Raw genomic sequence first — 25,735 nt, forward strand, 5'->3', positions numbered from 1 at the left:
TCGCTTCCATTTAATGTTGACCAGATGCTATGTGTGCCATCTTCCTGAACTAGATGGAGTCGTCAGGGTACATGAGTTGTGAGAGACTGCTACTCTACCACAGTGAGTCTGTGCTACTCTGCCACAGTGAGTCTGCTACTCTACCACAGTGAGTCTGCTACTCTACCACAGTGACTCTGTGCTACTCTACCACAGTGAGTCTCTGCTGCTCTACCACAGTGACTCTGTGCTACTCTACCACAGTGAGTCTGTGCTACTCTACCACAGTGAGTCTTTGCTACTCTACCACAGTGAGTCTCTGCTGCTCTACCACAGTGAGTCTTTGCTACTCTACCAGAGTGAGTCTCTGCTGCTCTACCACAGTGACTCTCTGCTACACTACCACAGTGAGTCTTTGCAGCTTCTGTTCAGTATTGATTCAGGAACAAAGAACGACCTCTCCGTGAGGAGAGATTGCAGAGACCACAGGCAGGCATGCAACTTCTGAGAGACGGAGTGCAATTGTCGAGGTGTTCTTCTCTCACTGTTGAAATTCTGACAGGGAGAGGGGCATCGTTTTCTTTCCTTTCTGAATTGTTCATGACATCTCTGTCTCTCATTTCAAAGCTCCCACAAAAAGTTTTTTAGTTTTTTTTTTTTTAGGCTTCCACATACTTTTTGTTCCTGCATTGTTCTCCCCACTTTGTGCGTCTAATGAAATCACGATTACCTTGATCTCGACCGAGATGTTTTTGCGATTCCCCCGTCTTTGTGGGAGGATGCAAACTTTTCAGCCTGGCAGCTCAGAGACCCAGCGCCTTGCGAGAGTAGCAATCTGGCACTGCACACATGCTACACCGCAAGATAACACCCCCTCGATCCCCGACGTACCCACCTCTGGCGTGGATTAGGCTCTCGGAAGGGCTCCCAAAAAAAAAAAAAAAAAACGGGTTCCTGTCACAGAACAAAGAGCCACGCGCCGTGCTAGCTCATACGAAGCAAAATACCAGATAGCGATCTTGCTTCCTCTCACTCTTTTTAAAAATGAGTGTGAATCTTAAGCATGATCGTGATTATTTTTGAAATGAAAATGACAACTTGATTACTCTGAAAAATTGTATCAGCCATGGAAGCTCTGAACTATGAAAAAATATAATAAAGATGCATGAAGTGCCGTTTTTGGCTGTTACACTAATACTATTCCACGCTAAAAATCGCTAATTCCCTAGATCAGTTCAACGTTCATGCGGCCCGGACCCGTTATGAGATTAAAGCGTATAGAATTCTTAACGCTGTGGCCCGTTCTCCCCTATGTGACGAAAGTATGTACCCATGTAGGATTGCCTGTCACCATAGCGAGTGTTTTGAGAAATGGTAACATCTCGGAAATAATTTGCCGCACGCTTAAAAACGGAAAGAGCAGTGGAATTATGCAGAGGAGCTTCCCATTTCTCCCGATGTTGGAATGATAATATATTTGTCTGTCATGTTTTCGGCTGCCTCTTTATGAGTTGATGAATGGATGGGGCGTATGGTAATATCTCACGTGTTCCCAATACGCAAGCCGGGAATAGTTTTATTTTTTTTATCCGCCCCTCGTCCGCGGCCTTCGTTACCGATTCTCTGCATACTTTGCGGTTGGATCTCGTCTCCGACCTCGTTCTAATTTTTCCCCTTTTTTCTTTTTCTTTTTTTTTTTCCTCTTAGTCTGCGTGATCCATCTGTCTCTGTCTGCGCGCACGCGTACCTGTCAGTCTCTGGGGCATTGGCGTCCTCTATGCGCCGAATAAACACGCTCTCCCTCTGAAGCCCATTAGACAGGGCCCTCTCCCCGCCCGTATTTAGATTTGTAGTAATTAGCGGAAGCACTGTCAGGGTTAGGGAGCAGCCCTGCTTTTCCTCTCTCGCTCAAAATCTCAAGGTCACCCTCATTCAAGGACCCCTCAGAAAAAAAAAAGCTCTAACACCAAAACAACAAACACGGCGTAATCGCGATGGCACACGCTATATATACATTAAATACGGAACGCTGCGCGCTGAAATCGATAACGCTCTCCTGACGCCAACTTCGTATTTCTCTAACTGCAGAAAGGAACGTTTTTTTTGGCGAATTGGCTGAACCACAGCAGTTTTCAGTCAGATTACACACGACTGCATGCTAAGGACAAGGGAGGCTTTTTTTTAAAAAATTGACTGAAAGGAGATGCAAATACGTCTGACTCGGCAGACAGCGTGGAAATGGCTGTGTGAATCTGCGGCGGTTTTATCGCCAGAGCCACAGGTACCGCTTGAAGCCTACCGCACACGCGCCGCAAATTGGGCTGCGACCGTGACTACGTGCGTGACCACACGCGTGAAGGCGCTGCTGACGCTGAGGAGTTCAAAGATATGAACACAGAACAGCCAGTGTGACAGGTCGCCATGTTCGGGCGTTAGTGTTGGCTTATTATCCTTCTTTACCTGCCGACTGCATTCTTGTTGACTTTTCTGGGATATGTCTGAACCCAAGAGGGTGTCTTGCATCTTGAATGGGTCAGGTATGAGTCACAGTAAAGGCAAAGGTAAAATATCCAAACAGGCCATGGCTAAAGCACCCCAAACCTGTATGTCTGTACAGGTAGAGTTTATATTCTCTTGATCAGATTTTTCGGTACAATAACCACTGGACAGTGCATTTGTCACTTTCCACAGAAGCGATATGGGTCACTGAAAGAATGTCATTTCAGCTTGGAATACATTTTAGGATTTCTGGAAAGGAAAGTAAAGCTGGTACCCAGCAAACGGTTTTTGTGCACTTTTATATTAATCTCAAATCCACCCACGGTGCCTTTGAATGGGGTTGTAGCTCCCCTGATGAATAAAAAGTGAGTTATCACAGAGCTTCCTGTTTTGTCAGTATTATGTCAGCCTTTACCGTTGCAAGTTTTATGAGATGCACCGCGAAGGTGTTTGTGAAGCTGTTTCGCTTTGTGATTGTTGTGAGAATGCCCTACGCAGAAACCCATGGTGCAGGGAAAGCTCCCGGTGTCTGATAGATGCTTAACATCATGCATATTCACATGTTTACGCACACATTCATACACAGACACGTGCGTGCACACATGCATGCATGCCTCACACACATACACATTGGCTTGCAGGCACTTATACGCGGAAGCACATCTTGGATCCACAGGCATGCACACCCCTTGCCTCCACGCACACACACACACACACACACACACAGACACACACACACACACACACGCAGACACACGCATACACACGCAGACACATGCGCACACACACACACGCAGACACACACGCGCGCGCACACACACACACACACGCAGACACACACGCGCGCGCACACACACACACACACACAGACTCCCTTTTTGCTCCATGGCCGATCTTCCTGTCAGGGAACTGTCAAGTCTTTCTTTTACTTTTGTTGGTGGTGCGGATTCACAGTATGTATAAAATATCTAGTATATCCAAGTATAAAATAGCCATAAAGACTTGGCTGCTCATTTTACTTGCTTTTATAACTCTACTGTACATCGAAACCAGGGTCACAGTCTGCTGTTAACCTTGACATTGTGGTCCACACCTAGAATTGAATGCCACAATTCATCTCTTAGTAAGCAGAAAGTGACACAGGTCGACACATGGATGCTATGTAATGACACTCAAGTATGTATTTAAACATAGTCAGTAGAGTCAAAAATAATAATTTGAAAGACCAAACCTGTCTTATTGTTGGGGAAAATATTTTTTAGTGTAAGTTATACATTTTTGGTGTAACAGGTTTTTAATGGCTATTATTCCTTCTTGAATGCACCCAAGCCTTGTGGAGAGTTCTGAAAACAGGTGCAGCTCCTGTAGGGTGGTGAGGTCCCCATTTTGTTGGTGTAGATGTGGTTCAGGTCCTCACGTGGCTGCATAAAAAACTTGTCTGTGTCCGTTTTGTTTTGGGGGAAAAAATAGAAACTCTAGTTCCCCTCTTGATGTGTGTGTGTGTGTGTGTGTGTGTGTGAAAGAAAGAGAGAGCATGAGTATGTATGTATATATGGGTCATAGTGTGTGTAGATATGATGGCAGGGCTGTTGGGCCTCAGTTGCTAACATACACTCCATATCCCTTCCATTCATACAGCTTAAAATCCATTGAATTAGTTCAAAGTTCAGCGTTCAGTGACCGTCCAAGTCTCAGTATTTTAAGCGTCTGGTTACCTCCGTGCGCCTCGGAGTCGCGGTCCCCCCAGATGGTCCCGAGCGCCCCGCGTTCCCAGCCTGAGGCCGTGCTGTCGTTAGGGGCCTCCGTGGGCGGGAGACGCCCGCGCCCCCCCGCTGCTCCTGCTGCCCGCGGCCTGCAGGGAGCAGCGGTGGAACATGATTGATCAGAGCGCCGGTCCCCTCCAGTTCACCATTAGGGCCATTTACATTTTAGAATGGAGCAGTTCCCCTGGACATTAAAAATTCATTACGAGAAAATTGTGTGGGAATATCGATCCCTCGGTCTGTCTGCCTGTCTTCTAACAGCATTTGCCATCTCTGCAGATTCCACTCAAATTCTAAAACCTGAACGGTTCATGTGAGCTTTGACAGCTGTCCCTGCCCTTAGTGCTCCAGAGAAGGGATAAGCGCTGGACAGCAGACAAGTGCACAGAGATTTCATGTCTTCCTTTTGTGTTGAATCTTGTGTTTTACAGTAACTGCGTTATTTGTGCCTTAGTATTGTCAACTAACATGTCTTGGTCTTTCGTAACTAAACTGGAACCAACTATAGCCTATATGCCATGACTGTTCGCTTTCAGACAATTGGAGATTGCCTCAAATTTTCTGGTAAATTGTGCCCTAAATGACCCAGTCATCACCGAAACCCTTTCAAGAAAACATTGTGCATATCTGTGTAACTGTATGTCAAAACATTTTCAGTTGTGGTTTTTTTTTGATGAGATTAAGCTAAATTATTAGATTAGGAGAAGGTAAGTGGATTTATGTAATACATTTTGTGACCAATAAACTTTCCAGACTGAGCATGAAGAGAAATTAAACATTAGCATTTAACTGAGTCAGTGTTTAGGATATATGTTGTTTTAAATGAATATCTTTACATATTCGTATTTTAGTTAAATTACCCGTCAATTAATTAATACAGTAATCAATGAAAGCTGGCACATAATGCGGTCATAGTCTTATAAGTATGATAATATTTCAAGATCTATATTCAGCATGCGTTATTGACAGAACGATTGTTTGGATTTGTATCTGTTCCCCAATGCAATGGCTCAGTTCATATCATATGTCTGTGATTGGGTGATGTTTTTGAGTCAGGCGAGCAAAAACACCATTTTTCACAGGGTCATCATCTGCAGACTCAAGGGCATCGTGGCTTGTTAAAAAAAAGAAAAAGCTGCCAAAAATGGCGTTTCATGCATCTTCATAATATTTTTTCATAGTTCAAAGCTTCCATAGCTGATGCAGTTTTTTCAGAGTAAGCAGGTAGTCATTTTCATGATGGTATTGTCACTTGCAAATATTGGTACTGTATTCATCTGTAAGATTTAATAAGTACAGCCCAGTATCTTTAAGACTGTAGTGAAGAAGAGAGGTCCTGCTTAGAGTATGTCCATGTGAAAGTGCTCTGTGAAGTAGTACAAATTAATTGAGGCATACTGAGGCATACATTAACACCACCGACATTTTACATCAAGACACGACATCAGCGATTCTGATCGGATACACACGCTGTCTTTCTCGCTCTCCCTGTCCCCGTCTTTCTCTGTGACAAGCTTTCTGTGCACTCTTTTAAAGAGTGAATAATAAAATGACTTTACAAAGCAGAAATTTGATTTAAATTCAGTGGATTTTCATGTTAACCTCGGCATAAAAAAGATGCCGGTTGCCATGGGAACGTGTTGCTGAGGTTCTTGCTTTTTTATGTAATACGTTTGAGGGTGTCTGCACTCTTTGAGGTCTGTCGAGTGTGAGCTCTCAGACTTTTTCATGTATGTTTCATGTGAAGCGCTAATTGCTGCAACATGTTTCATTACTTAAAATCCAAGTGAAATACAGAAGTCCAAACTGAGATGGCAGGATGCAACAGACAAATGTTTTCAGTTTGATGTGATCTCCACTGTAATTACTGTAGCTTAAATAATTGATCAGAGCTGGTCTGATGTGGAAAACAACAATTGAAGTTTCGTCAAATCCATAAATTAAGTGGTCATTAGAGACTTGTACCCAGACTCTATATTAACTGCAGTGAATTTTGAATAATGAATTTCACAATTTCAGAAAGAAGTGGGGGGAAAAAATAAAATAAATTATATATATATATATATATATATATATATATATATATATATATAATATTCACCGCCCCCATCCCCAAGAGTTAGTGTTTTAGTTATTGTGGATAGGCTTTTGGCAGCAATTACAGTTATGCCTGTATGAGCTTCATATTTGAAATTTCTGGAATATTTGCCAATTCCTCTGTGTAAATTTGCTCCATCTCTCCAAGAGTTGGAGGACAGAGATTTTCAGGTCATATCGCAGATTTTTAAAAGGATTTAAAACTGTTGGGCCCGTCCAGAATACTGACCTATTGTTTTTTAAGCCACTCCTTTGTAATTTTTGCTGTGTACTTTGGGTCGTTGTCCTGTTGGAACATTAATTTTTTCCCTGAATACAAATCTTTTGCAGATTGAAACATGTTCTGCTCAAGGATTAGCCTGTATTTGGCTCTGTCCATCTTACCCATTATGGCAACAGGCTTCCTCGTCTCTCTTTGGCTGAAAAGCAGCCTTGTAGCGTGATGCTGGCACCACCGTGCCCAACAGTAGGGATAGTGTTACTTGGGTGATGGGGTATGCTTTGCTTTCAGGCCTGAGAGCTCAACATTAGTCTCGTCAGACCGCAAGATCTTCAAGAATGTCTCAAGGCTTCTGGAGAACTCCAGGAATGGATTAATGTTGGCCTTTCTCAGAAGTGAATTCTGTCTAGGCACTCTCCCAAAGAAGTCAAATCTGTGAAGGGCTGTTGATCTCTCGACAGTTTCTCCCATTTCAGCCAATGAGCTCTTCAACTCTGTTAGTGTTGTCGCTGGCCTCATGGTAATAAATATAGTATCAAAGGGGTTGAAAACTTTCTACACACACACACACACAGACAAATACATATGTAAATGTTCATATTCACAATTGTTGAATTTTGATATGCTGCTGTTGACACGGTACAAGCAAATCATTGGAGTATGTTTATGAATATTGACATGCATGCATGTAGGAATGGGGGGAGAGAGGTTTCATTAACCCCTTGGTAGGTAGAGCATTAACTTGCTGTCAATCAATAACTTGTTTGAAGAAATCACACAGCAGGTTTTTCACAGTGAAGCATAGTGATTGATTCAAGTCTGTGAGTCCTTGATAGAATATTGCAGCTTAGCCCTATTTTCGTTCCATAAAACCTCACTTTCTAATCACCAGTACATATGGTATATACAACGCATGTAACTGCATTTAATTAGAATGGAAAATATATGTTGTAGCATATGTAACTGCATACTGGAATCAGGATTTGTTGATGCTAGCAGATGGCAGGAGAGCTGGCTGCGTACGGAGCGTAGCATATTATTTAGCCTCTCAATTTGATTATAGACCGCTGTCTGGTAATGAAGGCCTGTGTTTTTTCTGCCTTGTGTTCCATAACTCCGCTTTCTCTAAAAAAAAAAAAAAAGAAAGAAAGAAAGAAAGTCATTATATACTCTTTTAGTACAGTGAAATCAATCTCAGAGGTTCCCCTGCCACTTCAAATAAAACCTTTACGGGAATCGCGATAAGAGCGGCTATGCCACATTACCCCATCCACTGTGCGTTCGCTGAATAAAAAAAATAAATAAATAAATGTACAAAATTGATGCTTTGGCGTGACCATGTGCGACGCTGACGGCCGCCATTGTTGGAGGCCCTGAGAAGGCTGGGCGCTCACTCTGTTATTGTACGGCGTCTGTTCCCCTGCACTCCAAAGGCCACTTAATTCTCTTTCGCGGTGACAGTATAGGTGTTTGACCTTTAAAAGTCAATTGAGTCGTTTACAGTGATATCTGCAGTGGGGATTTTGTGATGGATATGGAAAGCAAAAAAAAAAAAAAGCACACCCGTGCCTTTCCCCCATTTTCCTCTTTGGTCGCGCAGTGGCCTGTGATCTGCTTCGGCACTCTGATGAGACGTTAGCCCTGTGCATTAAGGACGCATGCAGGTGGCCCCTCAAACATAACACAGGTGACACTGTGCTCTCTACATGTTTGTTTATGGTGTGTGCGTGTGTGTGTCTTTGAGACTTAAATGGGGTGTGCGTATGGGTGTGTTGTGTGTGCATGTTAGTTCGAGCTCTCTTGTCATTGAGCAACTTGCATTGTGGGCATAAATATATATCTCTCTTTGAAACTGCCATTATATCAAAATTAATATTGGGGTGCGTGGAACAGTCTGTTCCTCTTCATTTAATCAGTATTTTTTCTTAAATGTGGCACTTATTTAAAAAAAAAAACATTGTTACTCATGAACTCAGTTCTGCAAGTTCAGTATTCATGAAAAAATTATGCGCTTGGATTAAAAAAGTTTTAAAAAAATAAGTAAATAAAAACACTTTAATTTTAGTTATATGTTCAGGACAAATGTTGACTGTATCCATAACGCTGTGTATCTGTGTTTTCTGTTATCCATACCTTTTAGCATTCATAGACATTTTTGTTATTTACTGAATTTACTGTGTCTTCTTTCAACCCACTTCATGTTTGGTTTCTCTTCTAACCCACTCCGCAAGCAATGACAAGCTCTCCTAAGTTCGAAAGTTTGTATGCCTAAGGCTTTTGTAGTATAAACGGGGGAAAAAAAGCAAAATAAAACAAATAGTGTTGTTTTGTTGCAACTGTCACTCAGGGTACCAGATCAGATTTGCTGGTGGGGAATAGGAGCGCATCTTGTATTGTATTGTATCGATCAGGGCTAACAATCGCCCTGGTAATCTGATCCCAAAGCTGCTGGGGGTTGGGTGTGAGTCTGAAATGCACAGGCAGCTATGAAGATGAGGTGCTATCATGTTGCAGGATGGTATTTCGACCCACCCCCCCTCCCCGCAGCATCAACAACGGCTTGTACTTCCTGTTTACTCATCCTCGCCCCCGCTCTCATTCTCCTGCTCTCCTATTCTCTTTCCCTTTCCCTTTCCCTCTCTCTCTCTCTCTGTCTCTTCTTTTCATCCTCCAAAAGGATTGATGAGAAGAGACTAAGTGCACTTAGTCATTCCTGACGGGTGTTGAAATGATATTTCCCGGTGATGAAACGGGATTGAGGGAATTGAAAGAGTTTTTGTTTGAGAAAGAGGAAACGACTACAGGAAACGACAGCGCCGCCTAACAGGCTAACAGCCTATCTAGCGCACTCGGTTCACTGCCAGGTTGCCCCCACTGTTTGTGTATGGCCCATCATCCAATTCCCCTAATTGCACATTTCTTTCAGTATCGTAACAGAACTATTTTATAAAGTGGTACTATTCTGTGCAAGGCAGAGTACTTTGTGTGCATACTTGAATTATTATTAGTGTGAAGGGATATACAGCTCTCTGTGTTTTTATTATTTTACTTCACAAGTTTTACCTTGCAGTTTACTTTACCTTTGTTATCCACTAGATTTGGAATACCCAAATGGATTAGTGAGCCAGTCCCATTGCTGAAACATCCTATTTCATTTTGAGAGGGTGCACACTAGCATTTAAACTATTTGGGTTGTACATTGGCAGAGCTGCACGGTACCCTGTCGATTCTTTTCGTTGTTTTTCTTCCCAGTCTCATGCGCATGTGCTAGAAATATTTCATGTGGAACTGCGTTCCCTCTCGGTCCCGTAACGGTCGTTGAAGGAAACCGCGGCAGATTGTTTCCAAAAACAGCCCAACAGTGACATTCTCACCTTGCGTCCGGTGCAGAGTGGATTTGTATACGCCCATCCAATAATCTGCATAAAACTTCGTTTCCCCCGCATGTGTTATTTAAAACCTCCCCCCCTAAGAAATTTGGATCTCAATGTAAATCCGCCTGAATGGACCAAGCACGCATTACAAATAGTGTGGGTCCCTAATGAGTGTTTCTCAAAAATATAGGCTTATATTTTCATGTAAATTGCACACTCAACACGAGGCATTAATCTCAAGAGCCTGGAAATCCTATTTCCGTTTGTTCTGTGGCTCACGGTAATTCAGCACAATTGCCGAGCTGTTACGAGCTGCTGTGACTCCAGACGCAATTTATTGGTTAGACTTAAAAGCACAAGATGCACTTAAGAGGTTCAAATGGACATAATGAATAAATTAGAGCAATGAAATTTCCATCGTCGGGAGAAGCGTGCTATGCTCCGTGTTTGTAAATGATCGCAGGATGTGCCTGGCGCGAGCAAGGCTTCCTGCATGTCCGCATTTTAAATCGCATGTCCGTTACCAGTTCCCATCAAGCATTTATGTCTGTGTTGTTCTTTTTTTTTTTTTCCTCTTCTTCGAATTGTTTAAGGACATTATTGCTTACGCTTCTCGTCATGCTCTACCAAATTTGTTGCAGGCCGCGAGAGAGAATATTACGGCGTAGTTAAGATTCTCCTGACCTGTCGTACAGGATGAAGCTGCTGCCAGTGCACAAGAGGACTGCTTATTAGGCTCTAACACGCTATACCGCTCAGGTCTACAGTTCCATGAGCTATGTGCACATTAACAGCTTTAACAGATTCAACCTCAAATCCTCACTCTTCACCAAATGGGTTTCCCTGTTACCCAAACCATTTTAGTCAGACATAGAAAACTGTCTGTTACAATCTTCCAAACTATTACTCAAAGCTGTGAGTCTTTTAAAAATAATGTTGCGCCTGTTTATGGATTTAACACTGTGCATAGCCTTTCACAGTCTGGTGAAGCAGAACATGAAATCACCTACCCTAACATCACTCCCAGTCCCTAACATCAGTCCCAGTCACCAACACCCCTCCCAGACCGTAAAATCACTCCCAGTCCCTAACACCACTCCCAGACCTTAGCATCACTCCCAGTCCCTAACATCACTCAAAGACCTTCACATCACTGCCAGTCCCTAACATCACTCCCTGACCCTAACATCACTCCCAGTCCCTAACATCACTCCCAGTCACTAACACCCCTCCCAGACCCTAACATCACTCCCAGTCCCTAACACCACTCCCAGACCTTAGCATCACTCCCAGACCCTAACATCACTCCCTGGCCCTAACATCACCCAAAGACCCTAACACCACTCCCAGACCTTAGCATCACTCCCAGACCCTAACATCACTCCCTGGCCCTAACATCACTCAAAGACCCTAACATCTCTCCCAGACCCTAACATCACTCAAAGACCTTCACATCACTGCCAGTCCCTAACATCACTTCTAGACCATAACATCACTCCCAGACCCTACCATCACTCCTAGACCCTAACATCACTCAAAGACCCTAACATCACTGCCAGACCCTAATATCACTCCCACACCCTAACATCACTCCCAGACGTAACTTACCATGCTTCTACCTTGCTGCAGTTATCTGTCTAAAACAGCAGATGCCAGCAGTGTACCAAGTGTTTTTTTTTTAAGAAAGAAGGTATCATTCGTGTACCTTTATGTTTTCAATGGCTTGGAAGTAGGTTGGTTAACTGTGTCTCCTCATTTAAAAGAATGGGAATGAAGGAAGTGTGTAGAAACAGATACAGCATTGTGCACACTTCTCTGATTGAGCAGAGAGAGTATGTTAGCCAGCCTTAATTTTTTATTTTTAAATCAGTTTGGTAATAGTAATTGTATCACTGAGGTTCATCTCCAAATCCACAATTCTGCCCTTATTTATTCATTCATCCATTCATTCATCCATTCATTCTGTGAATTAGTTTGACTTCTCATTTTTTTATTTTAAACGTGGCTTAAAAGGGAATTTATCGCCGAGATCTCAGATGGGACCAAAATGGGAATACAGCCTTGCTAATTATTTTAAAGGTTTTGGACAAAGCACTGACGTTAGCCTTTTACGGCAGCGCGGTTAATAATAGAGGGAAGGAGGTATAAATCGGCGAGGCTTTCCGCTCGCTCCCTAACAGCAGCCGTTTTTCTTCCGCGGCTGCCGCGCCCGGGCTGGAGTTATGGGGTGGGTCCGAAGCCAAGGCACCGTGACTGCGCCTCGCTGTTTAACCCCTGGAAGCTGGCGCTCCAGGAGGGGGTCCGCCGAGCATAGGAAGCAGGGAGCAGAGAGCTGTGCTTCCTTCACACACTGTACCTGAAGACTAGGGCCTAACCTTAGGCTGAATATTGGGGGGGGGGGGGGGGTGTTGAATACATAGATGCATAGGCTCTGAGAACTGCAACCCTGTAGGGGGGACATGTACCCCCCCCCCCCCCCCCAGAAGAACTTTTTTAAAAGAACAACTGTGAAATTATTCTTTCTGGTGAATTCTAAGGGGAAATGTACAACTGACAAAAGACAACTGTTCAGTATATCCCAATCACAGCATGAAGTCCCCTTCTTTATTAAATTCAATTATTTGTCTCATTATCATGCTGTATTATTGGGGAGGGGGGTTAGTTCTCCTGTTTTGTAATACTGGGGGTGTTGTAACCCCCCCCCTATACTCCCCATAAATTACACCCTTGCCTGAAGGCCTGAACTATATAGCTGTACATCAAAGTTTAAAAGTAAAAAGGTTTTTTTTTTCAAGGTTAATTGTATTCTTTCTTTTGATCTATGAAATAATTTAGCATTGTCGTTCTTTCAAACCGTGACTGTGTCCTGTAAATGGGTTGTTTTAAGCTGTAACGTAGACTGACTTGTGAAGTTCAGGTAAAAATGCGCCACTGTCCCTCCATTGCATTGAGCTGGCCTGTTCTGCGGGAAGTGCCTTTATGTGAATGTTGATCAATCCAAGCGTTGTTGTTCTGTAAAACCATACAGCACTCAGTCAGGGCACCTGCCACATATCTCATTCACTGTGCGCATAATAAATGTGCCTCTAGATTTATTAGTTTAGAGAAATATGGCACAAAAAATAATAGATTTTTTCATACAATTTAAGTTAAAATGTCATTCTTGAGGAGCTGGGGGTGTAAATTGTTGAGTTCTTGCTCAAGCCTCTGCTCTTTCTCAGTTTGCTCCATCGTGCTTTTGTTAAGACTGCATTACGGCTGAAGGTTGCACACTTGGAGTCTACTCAGGCACTTTCCCGTAGTGCATTTAGAGAGTTTAGAGAAAGGCAGTGGCATGGTGAAAGTATTCAGCAAATGACACCCATTGAGCCAGTTTAGCCGGGAAAAAAAAACTGTAGGGAGCAGAAACCAGATTACAATATACAACCTGGGAATTTCACCCCTGCTTTGAAATGACTGTGTAATCCTCAATCATTTTTCAGACTGAATCAAATGCCTGGCCTTTGGTCCCGGAGTAAACAAAGACAAGGTGTTTTACTGCGGAGTTTAAAAGAGAGCCCGTTTACTGCCGCCTCTGTCTGTCTGCAGTGTGGACCATCTGTTGTACCATTTTGTTAATTGATTAATTATTTAAGAAGTGGAGGTGCAGCAGCTATAAATCCTCTCCAGAAATAACTTAAGCTCCTATGAAAATGTAATTCGGTTGATGAAAATTGGAACGCTCCCTCTTATTTCATTTTATTTACAATATGGCGAGTGCATCCCACTTGGCGAGATTGCTAGCTCCTTAAAGAAATAAGAGAGGCAGCAGTAGGGCAGATGACTAATCTTCAACCGCGGCTATAAAACACGCCGATCGGTAGCGCGGGCCGTAAGAATACAGTATATATCGACTGCGCCCCCGCCAATCTCATCTGAAGATTGATCAATCCCGGGCTACTCGAATTAATTGTGGAATAAATAAAAACGATAGCGCAATCAATGGCGGGAATGAAAGTTCAGCGGTAACGACGCCGCGCGTCTAGCTAATCCGATAATGGAGAAATTGAAACGGCCGCGCTAGCTGCACTGGAATGTTCGCCGTTCGGGCGACTGTCACCATAAAGCACGCCCCGCAATAATGCGAAAACATCGAGCGGCTCCCAGGCCAAGGCCTAACGACGCGGCTGTAGGCTCGGGGTTTTTCACCGATTTGACAGGAAATTAAGTGACACTTCCAGTCTCCGGTCCGTCCGTGTTCTTGAAATCATGACCGGGGGGTGAGGGAGTTGGGAGGGGCTGGAGGAAGGTTCAAATGCCTGAAGTATAGTCATTTCATTATTTATGAATTTGTGTGTTTGAGCATTTTGCTATTTTGGAAAATACTACAATCTGTTTTTGTTTGTTTTGTATTCATCTAGTCCACGTTTTAATAATCTAGTATCGTGGAGCTACTCCTATAATTAAACACTTACTATAGTAGCAGTAGTAGCATTAATAGTAGTTGTTATGTTATTCATCATTTCAATTGTCATAGAGAACACATACTTGAGGAGGACGTAACATTGACTCTGTTCCAAAGAACATTTTCCTTACATCAGTGTTTAGTTACTTATTGTACATCCAGCCATTCTCCTTGTAGTGGGCTCGTGCAAAATTAGGAAAAGGGGGGAGTTTACATAAATAATTCATAACTTCTGGAATTTTCTAAATTTTGGGCAAATTCCATTCCATACTTTCCATACTAATGATGGCCTTGTGGACCACTACCTCCACTCACTGCGTAGCCCAACCCTGGTCCTGGAGAGCTACAGGGTCTGCTGGTTTTTGTTTTCACCTCAAAATCAGCACCCAATTGAGACCCAAGACACCAGGTGAGTTGAGTTAACTGTGTAATCAACTGCTCTAATTGATTCATGAAGTGCAGAGTCACTATGAAAACCAGCAGACCCTGGAGCTCTCCAGGACCAGGGTTGGAGACCACTGCCGTAGCCTATAAGGAGTGTAGGCTCTACCAAATACTGTGGCTGGGCCTAATCAGAAAGCAAACCCGTGGGACAGGGCGATGGTCCTGAAACAGCCTTTAACATTGCTCTCTAAGTTAATGTACCGTAGGCTACGGTTCATACACACGCGCATAATGAGTTCAGCGATTGCCGCTTTTGAAAGTTTGTGAAGTTTAGCGGGCAACTCGGGGGAGTTAATGCGGCGTGAATAGGTAACGCGAGGCTCCACTTTGCTCTCTTGGCATGAGATATGACACGAGGGTAAGTTTGCAGGATCAGCTGGAACAAAAAAGAGGATCCGTCCTTTAGTTTGATCTGCCTCTCGGCAGCACTGGGAACGGCTATGCCAGCACTGAGCCTAAGCTGACCAGAGGCCAATGGATTAATGAGTTCTGAGAACGAGTTTTTTATTTATTTATTTATTTTAATAAAACGATTGCCTTGTGTTGACTTTTTCCCCCCTCTCTCGTGCCCCTTATTCAGCATGACAAGATGAATGCCTTTCCTGGAACTCAGTTCAGAAAATGTTTTTGAATTTCAGGAACATTCATACATACGTATGTACTGTACACTCTGTTGGCTATGCATTGAGGAGCATTGATATTCTGCACACACACACACACACACATTGTAGCCGTATATGTTTGCACTAGCATTGGTTTCGAAAGATGACGTGGTTGTGCCTGTATTGGTTTGACATTTTTGGGTTGCTAAAGCGCCAGTGGGCCTGGAAGACATTTTTATTGGTTATTTGAAAGACTTAAAGTGTTGTGTTTCACAGGCAGTGCCAAGCATTTATACATCATCAAGACCATTGACTTGGTGTGTACTTAAAGCATCCAAATAAGCACTTTGGCTCTGGTTAATTTGCACTGACTTATTTTACTTACAACTTGCACTTCCTGGAATTCTCCCTTAATGCCATCAAATATGATTAAATGCACTCGTGAAACCATAATAGCTAGATAAACGTCTGGTAAAAATCCAGAGTACGACCGAAAGTGACCTTTAAATCAGTACATGTTTGTTATTAGAGACGTTCGTATTGCCTGCGTACTGTACTTGGGGGTTAAATGCGGATGGTTAGCAGGGAGAATGAATCCCGGAGGTTTTATTTGAGGGGGCGGGCACAATAATGTTGCGCAGGTCACCATTATGGTCCTAACCTGTGGTAATTGTGAATAGATTGTGATAACATGAATCCCAATTTTTTACAATCTTACAGTTGAGTCTTGAGCCTTGAAAATGGCTTCATGTTTGGTAATCTTCGAAATTACATGCAGATGTTGTAAAATATATTTCCCAGCCGGTGGTTCTTAGGTTTGCATCGTGTATGCTGGTGTTTGCTCCAGCTGTTTAATTAGCTGTTAATAAGTTGTTCAGAAAGCCTGTTAATTGAATACAGATCCTCATTTGACATCTCTGTATTCAGCGCGTGAAAACACTTTGACTCATATGTTAGAACAAATGTGCGTCCAGTAGCCCGTGAACGATGTCAGGTTTTGATCAGCATGCAATGAACTGCTCCATCATATTGAATTAATTGAGAGCTCAGCATTAAGGAAAACCCGTACACATAGCTTGTCTCAGGGCTAGGATGGGAACACACTGAAGGGTTAAGAAACCGTATAATCATCTTTTTTTATTTTTTTACAGTGACCGCTTTCTGCATTTGTAGCTTTTCTCTTTTTTAAACTTGTTTGTTACCTCCCCTTAATGGCGCCGTAGATAAGCAGTTTTACGAGTGTTTTAATTCTGAATCGAATTTACCACGAGTCTTCACTGTAACCGTCATTTTCCCGTAGCCTCTGAAACGCACTGGAAGAGGAGACAGAGCCGTCTTTTTCCTCGCGTGCGACGGCTGACAGCTAACGTCCGTTTCTTGCTATTTTAGTTACCAAGAATGCCTCCCCAATATAATGACGGCAAGCCTCCGGTAAAATGAAAATAAATTGGCGGTGGAAGACCCGGGAGGAAAAAGCCTCTATTAAGTGCAAGGCCCTGCAGAGTAAAGAGTCATTTTGACTAGACTGGTATAGCCTCGCTAATGATACGGCTTCACTTTATCTGTTGAGTTCTATTTAGCCTCTTCCAATTTGAGTGCTATGGGAGAGTCCCGCCAGCGTGCCGGAGGGAGTATTGTGGAGCCCCCTTATTAGAGCCTTTCAGGATTTACTTGCTGTGTCAGTGCTGCCTATTTTATTACCCTCTTCCCTCTAAATCAGTCCAATACAAAACCAAGAGCATACGAGGAGCAAGAGAAAGCCGCATCCTATTCTTGGCTAAATTACCCATTTTTTGCCTGAAAGAACAAGAAGAAAAAAGTTATCTGCCTTGCAGATTTTATTGCATTGCCAGCCATAAACTTTTTTTTTGTATTTTTTTTTTTTTTTTACTGCTTTCCAATATGTGATTCAGTGATAAAGTGTACCAATAAGCTATCTATTCCAGCGCTCTCATGTTTTTTATGCCGCTTCATGAAATTGCTATGAGGTGAGTTCAATATCCCATGTAACATCTTGTCAGCTTAGACTTGTGGGTTTTCTTTCCTGTTCCTAGAGATCCATGGTCTTGGGGTGGGGGTAAGTCAACCAGTATATTTAGCACTGGCACCTGGAGTACCAAGAATTTTCATCTTCATGTCCAATCAGTTGTGGCTTCACATACGTCACAAAGACTAGATTGATGTGATCCATTTTGTGCTTGGCCAACAAATTGTGTAGTGCTTAGCCAATGAGATGATGCATTTATATAATGTGGTTCTTTCAAAGAATTCAAGCTTTCACACACCAAGCACACACACACACACACACACACACACATATAGTTGTGGTTCATTCAGATTGTATCTCATCTCTGTAACGTAACTACTGTTAACCCGACAGATGTAACTAGTCATAATCAGACTGTGAAACCATAACTATATCGCACTGCTTGCTGGACCCATTTTGTTTTGCCGGTAGTGTTGTGTAGCCCCAGTTTATAATGTTGTACTGTATCAGAGAGGGGATATGATGTGTGCATGTTCATTATAATGAGGATTTGACATTATTTACCTCTGAGATGAAAAAAGATTAGGAGCGGGATGTCTGCGGGAGAGAGAGGAAGGGATGCATGCTAGACTTCATAAGGCAGCCCTGTTTATGAGAGACTTAATGCCACATTAATTGTTAAGGCTCAGCTCTTTGACTTCAGACGGAATGCAGAACGCCACCAATTAGGGTCTGCGCGTCACTGCCAGGTCTCTGTACTGTCAGTCAGAAGCGGTTCGAATATTGACGCGCGAATAGTAATTACACCGGTTCAGTTCTTCGGTGAACGTGGTGAATAATAATGGCGCGCGCTCCTTTCCTCGCCTCTCGTCAGTCAGGACAGCTTTAAACACGAGCACTCTTTCTCCGTACAGAGGCCAAAACTTAACGATTTCGATGCAGCAAATGGGGGGAAAAAGACCGGAAATGTAAAATTCCTCCGTGTCCACCATGCTGTGAAAAGTGCGATTATCCAACTAATTCAAATGTAAAAAGAAAATTACATCAAGCTAAAAAGGACCAACATAATGGTCAAAATGTTTTACTCTGGAATTTTCTTTAGGGTATTATTGCGGTCACTGAAGGCCAGTCTCTGGTTAAATCAAATGGTAGGCCTACCCTCTGTGTAAAACAAAGAATGACATTTAAAATATTTAACAGATATACAGAAGATTTTTAAAAATATCGTTAAATTCTCTAGTTTGCTCCAACTGTGTTGCATAAGCTTTTGAAGAAAGCATACCTTTTATTACATAGGCCTATATCATTATTAAATTCGTAATATTACACTGTTCTAACTAAGCAAATATGCACTGTTATGTATCACAGTGGTGTCTAAGTAGAAGGAAAAGACAACAGGCTGGATTCAGTCAATCTCACTTATACTGTTTAAGGGCATATAGGCTACAGTTCAGCCAAACCAGAGCCTAAGTCCCAATGAATGCTGCTTTGCCTCCCTTGCTTTGCCGACCAAGAGTCGCACCCGTATCACAACTGCTGTTTGTCTAGAGTAGTTATTCTTTCCTATATGTGACTTTAAGTGATACGTCAATTTTGGGCGCAAAACCACATTTGACACTGGTGCAATTTCGGGTGCTAAAAAAACGTGCATATTCAATATGGGGTAAGACTGCTTTTGTAAATTTGAAATCATAATAAACATGGCTGTGAGCTAATTTAAATGCTAGCACCTATGCATTCTATTATTGCCTATTATCTGTCAGCAGTGTAGCGTAAGGGTAGGCCTGCGCTAGTGACACAACAGTGGAGGGCGCACGACCGCATTTGTTACGGTGTAGCGCGCCTGAGAAAAAAAGACGTGCGTGTTTAATGCCTCGTGATAAAGGCCTCGCGCTGCCGGCTTCGAACGGAGCCTCGCATATCTCCCAGACAGCCCTGCTTCCAATGGAAATGAGCCTTCAGATGATTGAAACTCAAGGTTGTGATTAATTAGTCAGTCCAGTTTTTATATACCTGCAATTTTATGCTAAAAGCTGTTTGGGTCGCACATAAATTCAATTGAGTTTTTTTTTTTTTTTTTTCCTTCCATTGCACGGGGAAGATATCTAACTGTAGTAAAATAAATTTGCTTCTTCAAGATGGCTTCTTGCCGCCGTGGTTAGGTAACAAAAGAAAAATAAGAAAGTTAATGGGATCATTTTGTTTCATTGGTTTCATTTGATTACATAAAATTGCCTGGACAAGGCCACTTCTGCTTTTGTTCATTACAAACATAGCCTAAGTACCGCGGCTTAAAGATGGAAAGGTTTCATTTACTTCCAACAAGCTGTTTTTTTTAAAGGCAGACCTGTATGTACACCTGTGCAAGCTTTTTTGCCTGATATTTTCAGGCTCATTTGAGAAGAAATGGGAATGTATATTTAATAAACATGTTGGGCCGCGTGAATGCCTGAACCGATCCATTCCGACACAGAGAGATATACGTTACATCTCCGCTATAAAGAGCCTTCCAGAAGGTTCTCTGACATCAAATGTCCACTGAGGTCATGGAAGGGAAATCCATACCATCAAATCCACAGAGAGCGCGGTCCGAGCTAATGGCTAAACGCAGGGAATCTGTAACACGACACTGCCGCTGGGTGACGTCGCGCCGTCTCCTCGACTTAATAAGGTTTCCTGGTAGACTCTCGCTCAGGGTGGTTTTGAGGTGTTAGGATGTTGTGGAACTACATTACATTCCAAAGGTGCTGATTAAATTACTTTTTGATTGCGGCTGAGTTATCAGTCTCGAAATGGAAATGGACTTGACAGCGCCCTGCGTTCTGTATGTGTGCTAGCAGACACGCCCTGCGTTCTGTATGTGTGCTAGCAGACACAACCTGCGTTCTGTATGTGTGCTAGCAGACACTGCGTTCTGTATGTGTGCTAGCAGACACACCCTGCGTTCTGTATGTGTGCTAGCAGACACGCCCTGCGTTCTGTATGTGTGCTAGCAGACACGCCCTGCGTTCTGTATGTGTGCTAGCAGACACGCCCTGCGTTCTGTATGTGTGCTAGCAGACACGCCCTGCGTTCTGTATGTGTGCTAGCAGACACGCCCTGCGTTCTGTATGAGTGCTAGCAGACATGCCCTGCGTTCTGTATGTGTGCTAGCAGACACGCCGCTGCGTTCTGTATGTATGCTAGCAGACACGCCCTGCGTTCTGTATGTGTGCTAGCAGACACGCCCTGCGTTCTGTATGTGTGCTAGCAGACACGCCCTGCGTTCTGTATGTGTGCTAGCAGACACGCCCTGCGTTCTGTATGTGTGCTAGCAGACACGCCCTGCGTTCTGTATGTGTGCTAGCAGACACGCCCTGCGTTCTGTATGTGTGCTAGCAGACACGCCCTGCGTTCTGTATGTGTGCTAGCAGACACGCCCTGCGTTCTGTATGTGTGCTAGCAGACACGCCCTGCGTTCTGTATGTGTGCTAGCAGACACGCCCTGCGTTCTGTGTGTGTGCTAGCAGACACGCCGCTGCGTGTGCAGGATTTGTCTTTTTTTCAGGCACAAGACTGCATTTCAGAATTTGTTTTATTAGGTTAATCTAAGTTCTGGCAGCTTGAAACACCACCAGTTGTCTGTGTACATTTTTAAAACCATATTACCTAGACATATAGATTTTAAGAGTAAATATTGATCCTTTTCTGTAGATAAACAACATGATTTATTCCTTTGTAACCCTACTTTTGAAACAGTTATGTTCCATTCATTTTGCTGGACTTTCATTTTATTAGATTTTTATTTTATTTTTTTCAAATTTATTATTATTTTAAAGGACTTTTCGGTCCTGAAATGTTTTGTGTAAGGCTGTTAGTGCCACTGATTGGTTCAAAGGGAGGGGAGGGAGGAGGGTGTGGGCGCCCTGGCCTGGTAGCAGCCTTTTCGTTGGGGCTGGGTTTCTGGGTAAGGCCCCTGTGCCTCTGCTTTGCGTGAAACCGAGGAGCCCAGGAGGGAATGTTGAGGTGCACGAGGCATGCTAGGCCAGATGTTTAAATATTGATGAAAAGTCTTTAAAGGCTGAGCTACTGCAGTCCCTGCCCCTCCGCTCTCTCAGAAGCAGAGTGCTATTCAGTGCACTGCAGTGCTACATTTGTGCTTGCTCAGCTCTCTCTCTCTCTCTCTCTCTTGCTCTCTTTTTCTCCCTCACTCTCTCTTTCTCTCTTGCTCTCTCTTGCTTGCTCTCTCTCTCTTTCTCTCATTCTTCTCATTTTCACGCCTCTCTTCTCTCCTGCTCTCCTTTTCTTTTCTCTTCTTTTCTGTTAGCTTCCCTCCATTTCCTTCTCTCATTCATACTCATGCAATCTCTTTCAAATGCCCCTCATCCCTCCCTCTTTTTTCTTTCACCCAATAATGTCGGATTATTTATTTTGTTAAGTGATACGTGTGTGTGTGTGATTTGTATGTATATATGCCGGTATATATATAAAATCATAAAAATAGTGTAGGTAAAAACACACATGCCTGCTAATGTGTGTATATGTGTGCATCTGCCTGTGCCTGTGTGTGTGGATAAAAAATGTCAAAACAGTTTTTTTTCCAAAGGATTCCGATTTACTCAGTGGGACCATGCAGATACAGTTTATATTGTACATGCAATATTTAAAATCTCGCTAACAGCTCTAAATCAGGTTACTGTATAAAAAAAACCTGTACTCACGACAGAATGCTTTCTTTATCAGAAATCATTCACGCTTCACTGTTGTACAGTATTACAGTGGTACTCGTGTAATCTTAAAGGCAGTCTCACTTTTTCACTTCCAGCTCGGCTGTCAGAGCACTCTGTGGGTCTGAGGCATGCTGAAACTGACACTGAGCGGTGAGAGGCTCGGCTCGCTCGCGCCTGTGTGCGTTTCAAAATATTGAGCCTCATACCTTAACCCAGATCTCACAACATCTAGCCACAGAGACACACAATCCTGCGGTACAATTCCAGTATACTAATATAATAAAAGGAAATGAATCCACCATATTTATGGAGCTATTTTTGTGTGCAACTGTAGATTATTTTATGTAATTATTGTTATTATTTTTTTACACAAGTGGGTAGTGGGTATAGCCAATTATACTTGATAGTGTAATTTTGTAATCGTTTATGTTTTCTTTATATTACATCAAGTATGTGTAATTGGTTCTCCTGTTTTTATTTCGGTTGTTGCTATTTTCCTGCCTGCGCCGCAGTCACGATTGGATTAGCGGGTTGTTTTTCTGTTGTTGTTCGGGGTGGGGTGGGGTTGGGCGCGAACGCTGTTGGCTACAGTCGGCCGCGTGCAGTTTTTATTGTTTTCTCAATGCACCTTTTAGCTGATAGCACTGTTCAGCGCGGTCCTCTGCGTCAGCTTAAAGTGCTCGTTCTCCACGGCCCTGTTCGTTTGCCAGCAGTCAGCAGAGTGTCACTTATTGGCATATTTTATTCTGCCTTTGCAGGCTTGCTAAGGCGTGTGGAGCACGGCTCTCGCTGAAGCTCTGCCTTCATGCGGTGCTGCCCGAGTCTGTATCTCAGCCCTGTACACGATTCCCGCCTCGCGTACCCTGCATTAGGGGTGGGGAAAAAACCGCCAAGTTCAACCAGTACGCAACCTATGGGCTTATAGCATGTGATTTCTGCAGGACAAGTGATAGAGAATGGGACTATGTCATTAGTGTCATATTGCGTGTCATTACCTGTCATAACCTTATGTCAGTTGTTATAAGGTGTCGTAAGCTGGTTATAATGCTTACGCATGCTTATAATAAGGAGTATGCCCTGATAAAGGCATTCCATTTAAATTGCTACGGTACTAGTCTGCTGAATAACCATCTGGCTAATAATGGGCATAGCTTATATTCACTGGTGGGGTTTTTTCTCTGTTTAATTTGTGGTGACAAATGTGGGCACATTTTAATGTTGTGCTTTTACTAGTCACAAGGCGGCCCCCAAACCAAAAGTTGGACCGACATGATGAATTTATGATAAAGACATTGGTTTTACTGTGTGGCATTCCTGGAAGAGTTGTATAATGAAATGAAATGTTCAGGACAGGCCTTGGGGTTCATCTACCTTGGCAATGGAAATTAAGTGATGCTGGATCTCGTATGAAGGTATGAAGTCACATGTTTAAAACACCATTGGCTATAGTAATATGATTCATTTGATTTTAAAATGAAATTGCAATGTTAAATAAAGGACTGCAGTTGAGTCTGTGAACAATTATGGTGATAATAATAATAATTTTTAATAGGATATAATATATATACTGTATAGTAATAGGTTATTTTGAATAGGGTTTTTTGAAAACTTTTGTTTCTGTTCCTTTTTTTGTATAAAAAAAAGCTTCATCGCCAGTTAGTTTTTTTTTTATTTAATTTTTTTTTACTTTGTGCTTTCCGATGGTCTGTAAAGTTTCACATATACAGACATACATATCTTTTGGTTTTATTTTCTTACTTTTCCATTTCTACCAAGGGAGAATTTCTCAAATGATCTGAACGGCATTTCATGCCCTCAAGCAGGTGCTGAGTAGCATGTATATTGTCAAGGGATACTTACCAAGCACACAGCATTGGATCTGTGCATAATATTGAATTATGCTGTTAACCCTGAAGCCACCAAGCAGTTGTTTCCCATACGGTTCTCACTTTCCAGTTATATGTGTGGCGTGCATGAAGCATTAACATTTGTTTGGCCTTGACTCTCATATTCCAAGGTATAAGCAAGCCGTGAACCGGACTTCAGTTTGTTGACGAAACGATTCTGATCTTTGCTACTCAAAGAAATGCTCATATTCAAACATGCTTTTTGCCATTTGACATTAAGCAACACATTTAGGCATGTGTTACTTACTGATGTTCCTCAGACATTTTTCATTCCATTTCTCTTGCTGCCACCAACATCATAATGTTGTGTAACAGTCTGTGAGGGGGAGATTAGCTACAATGAACCACATTGCACTCTTATATGTTGTTGCATGTTTTTGAACGGCAAGTTCAAAGCACCTTGTAGTCACATGGCTTACGAACAAAGATGGTTTGCTGGTTATATATTCCTGATCCACTTACATGCAAGATGCTACTGTCATATGATCGCAGAGCATTGTGCACAAACATAGATTTTTACTGAATAACAGTCTAGCGCAATGCAGAAAGCTATACTGAGTGAACTGTTTGTCGATGCAGGCTTAATGTATCTGTTTTTCCATAACTGCGTCAAACATGCTGATTGCCCAACTTCTTCTGTTCACTTTATCTTAAAGGTCAAGATCTTCCTCTTTGGGGTTTTTCTTTTTCCAGAAGTACTTAAATGACGAAAATCTCATTGTTTCACTCCCTAATTGAGCTTAATGGGCCGTTGGCCCAGTCAAAGGGCAAGAGTGTTCTGTACGAAATTGTCATTAGGTTTGTACTTGAGGGAAATGTCTTAAGTGCATATTCTGTTTCGTAAATGAACTCATTTCAGCTGCATTACTGACGGAATATTGTCTGAGCGAGGGAATAACAGAAAAAAACTTTTAAGTGTTCATGAGAGTCTTTTTACCAGTTTCATGTTATCGATCCATACTTAAAACACTTAATGTTATTTTGGAGTTTGTCTGGACAGTACTCTCCTTTGGTGCCAAATTCATTTGGATTTGTTCCTGATATTGTCAGATTTTCAGCAATATCTGGTTGATTAAACAATATTTAAGTCCGACAAACACTAGACGTTCATCCATTGCATTTGAGTCAAACCGAATAACAAATGTTCATTGAACCCAGCCCTTAATGGCCTTTTCTGTTCATTTTTAACGTCTGCAGCACCGCGATGGGCACCGGGGGTATACCGATACATATTTGATTGAAACGACAGAGCTGCGCTCGCACCGGAAGGCATTTGAACAGCAAACGAGCGTTGTTGGGTTCAGCAGAAGGACCGGCCAGTCAGCGGACCCCAGGCGCGTGTATTACCTCACCAGCAGTACATGATTGAGCTGTCAGTGGAACAGAGGCATAATGAGAATTACCACGTTTTAATTGCCGTGCCATTTGCCAGCCGATGAATTGGTGTCATTTATTCTACTCTAATGAATCAAAATAGTCACATTAAGAAGACATTATCTCAGTTTAATTGTTTGTTCTCTCTTCTAATATGCAAACAACGGTGCAGGGTTTGATGGTCAACAAAAATGCCTTTTGAATATCCTTTTTTAACATTTTAATATTCCTTAGAAATGTGACCATTCCAATATATTGACAAAATACGTTGTATTTACAAACGTGAAATGGCGGCGGCAGCAGCCGCTGTGCGCAGGTTCACCGGGACCGTTACAC

The 25,735-nt window shown here is 42.6% G+C and overlaps 1 protein-coding gene across 11 annotated transcripts in view; it reads left to right on the top strand.

The window, feature by feature from the left end:
- Positions 1-25,735, top strand: part of rbfox1 (RNA binding fox-1 homolog 1) — a 403,255-nt gene that overhangs the window by 193,525 nt on the left and 183,995 nt on the right. The gene's annotated exons all lie outside the window — the stretch shown is intronic.

Source organism: Anguilla anguilla, chromosome 17 (genome assembly GCF_013347855.1).
Source record: "Anguilla anguilla isolate fAngAng1 chromosome 17, fAngAng1.pri, whole genome shotgun sequence".
Classification (NCBI taxonomy): Eukaryota; Metazoa; Chordata; class Actinopteri; order Anguilliformes; family Anguillidae; genus Anguilla; species Anguilla anguilla.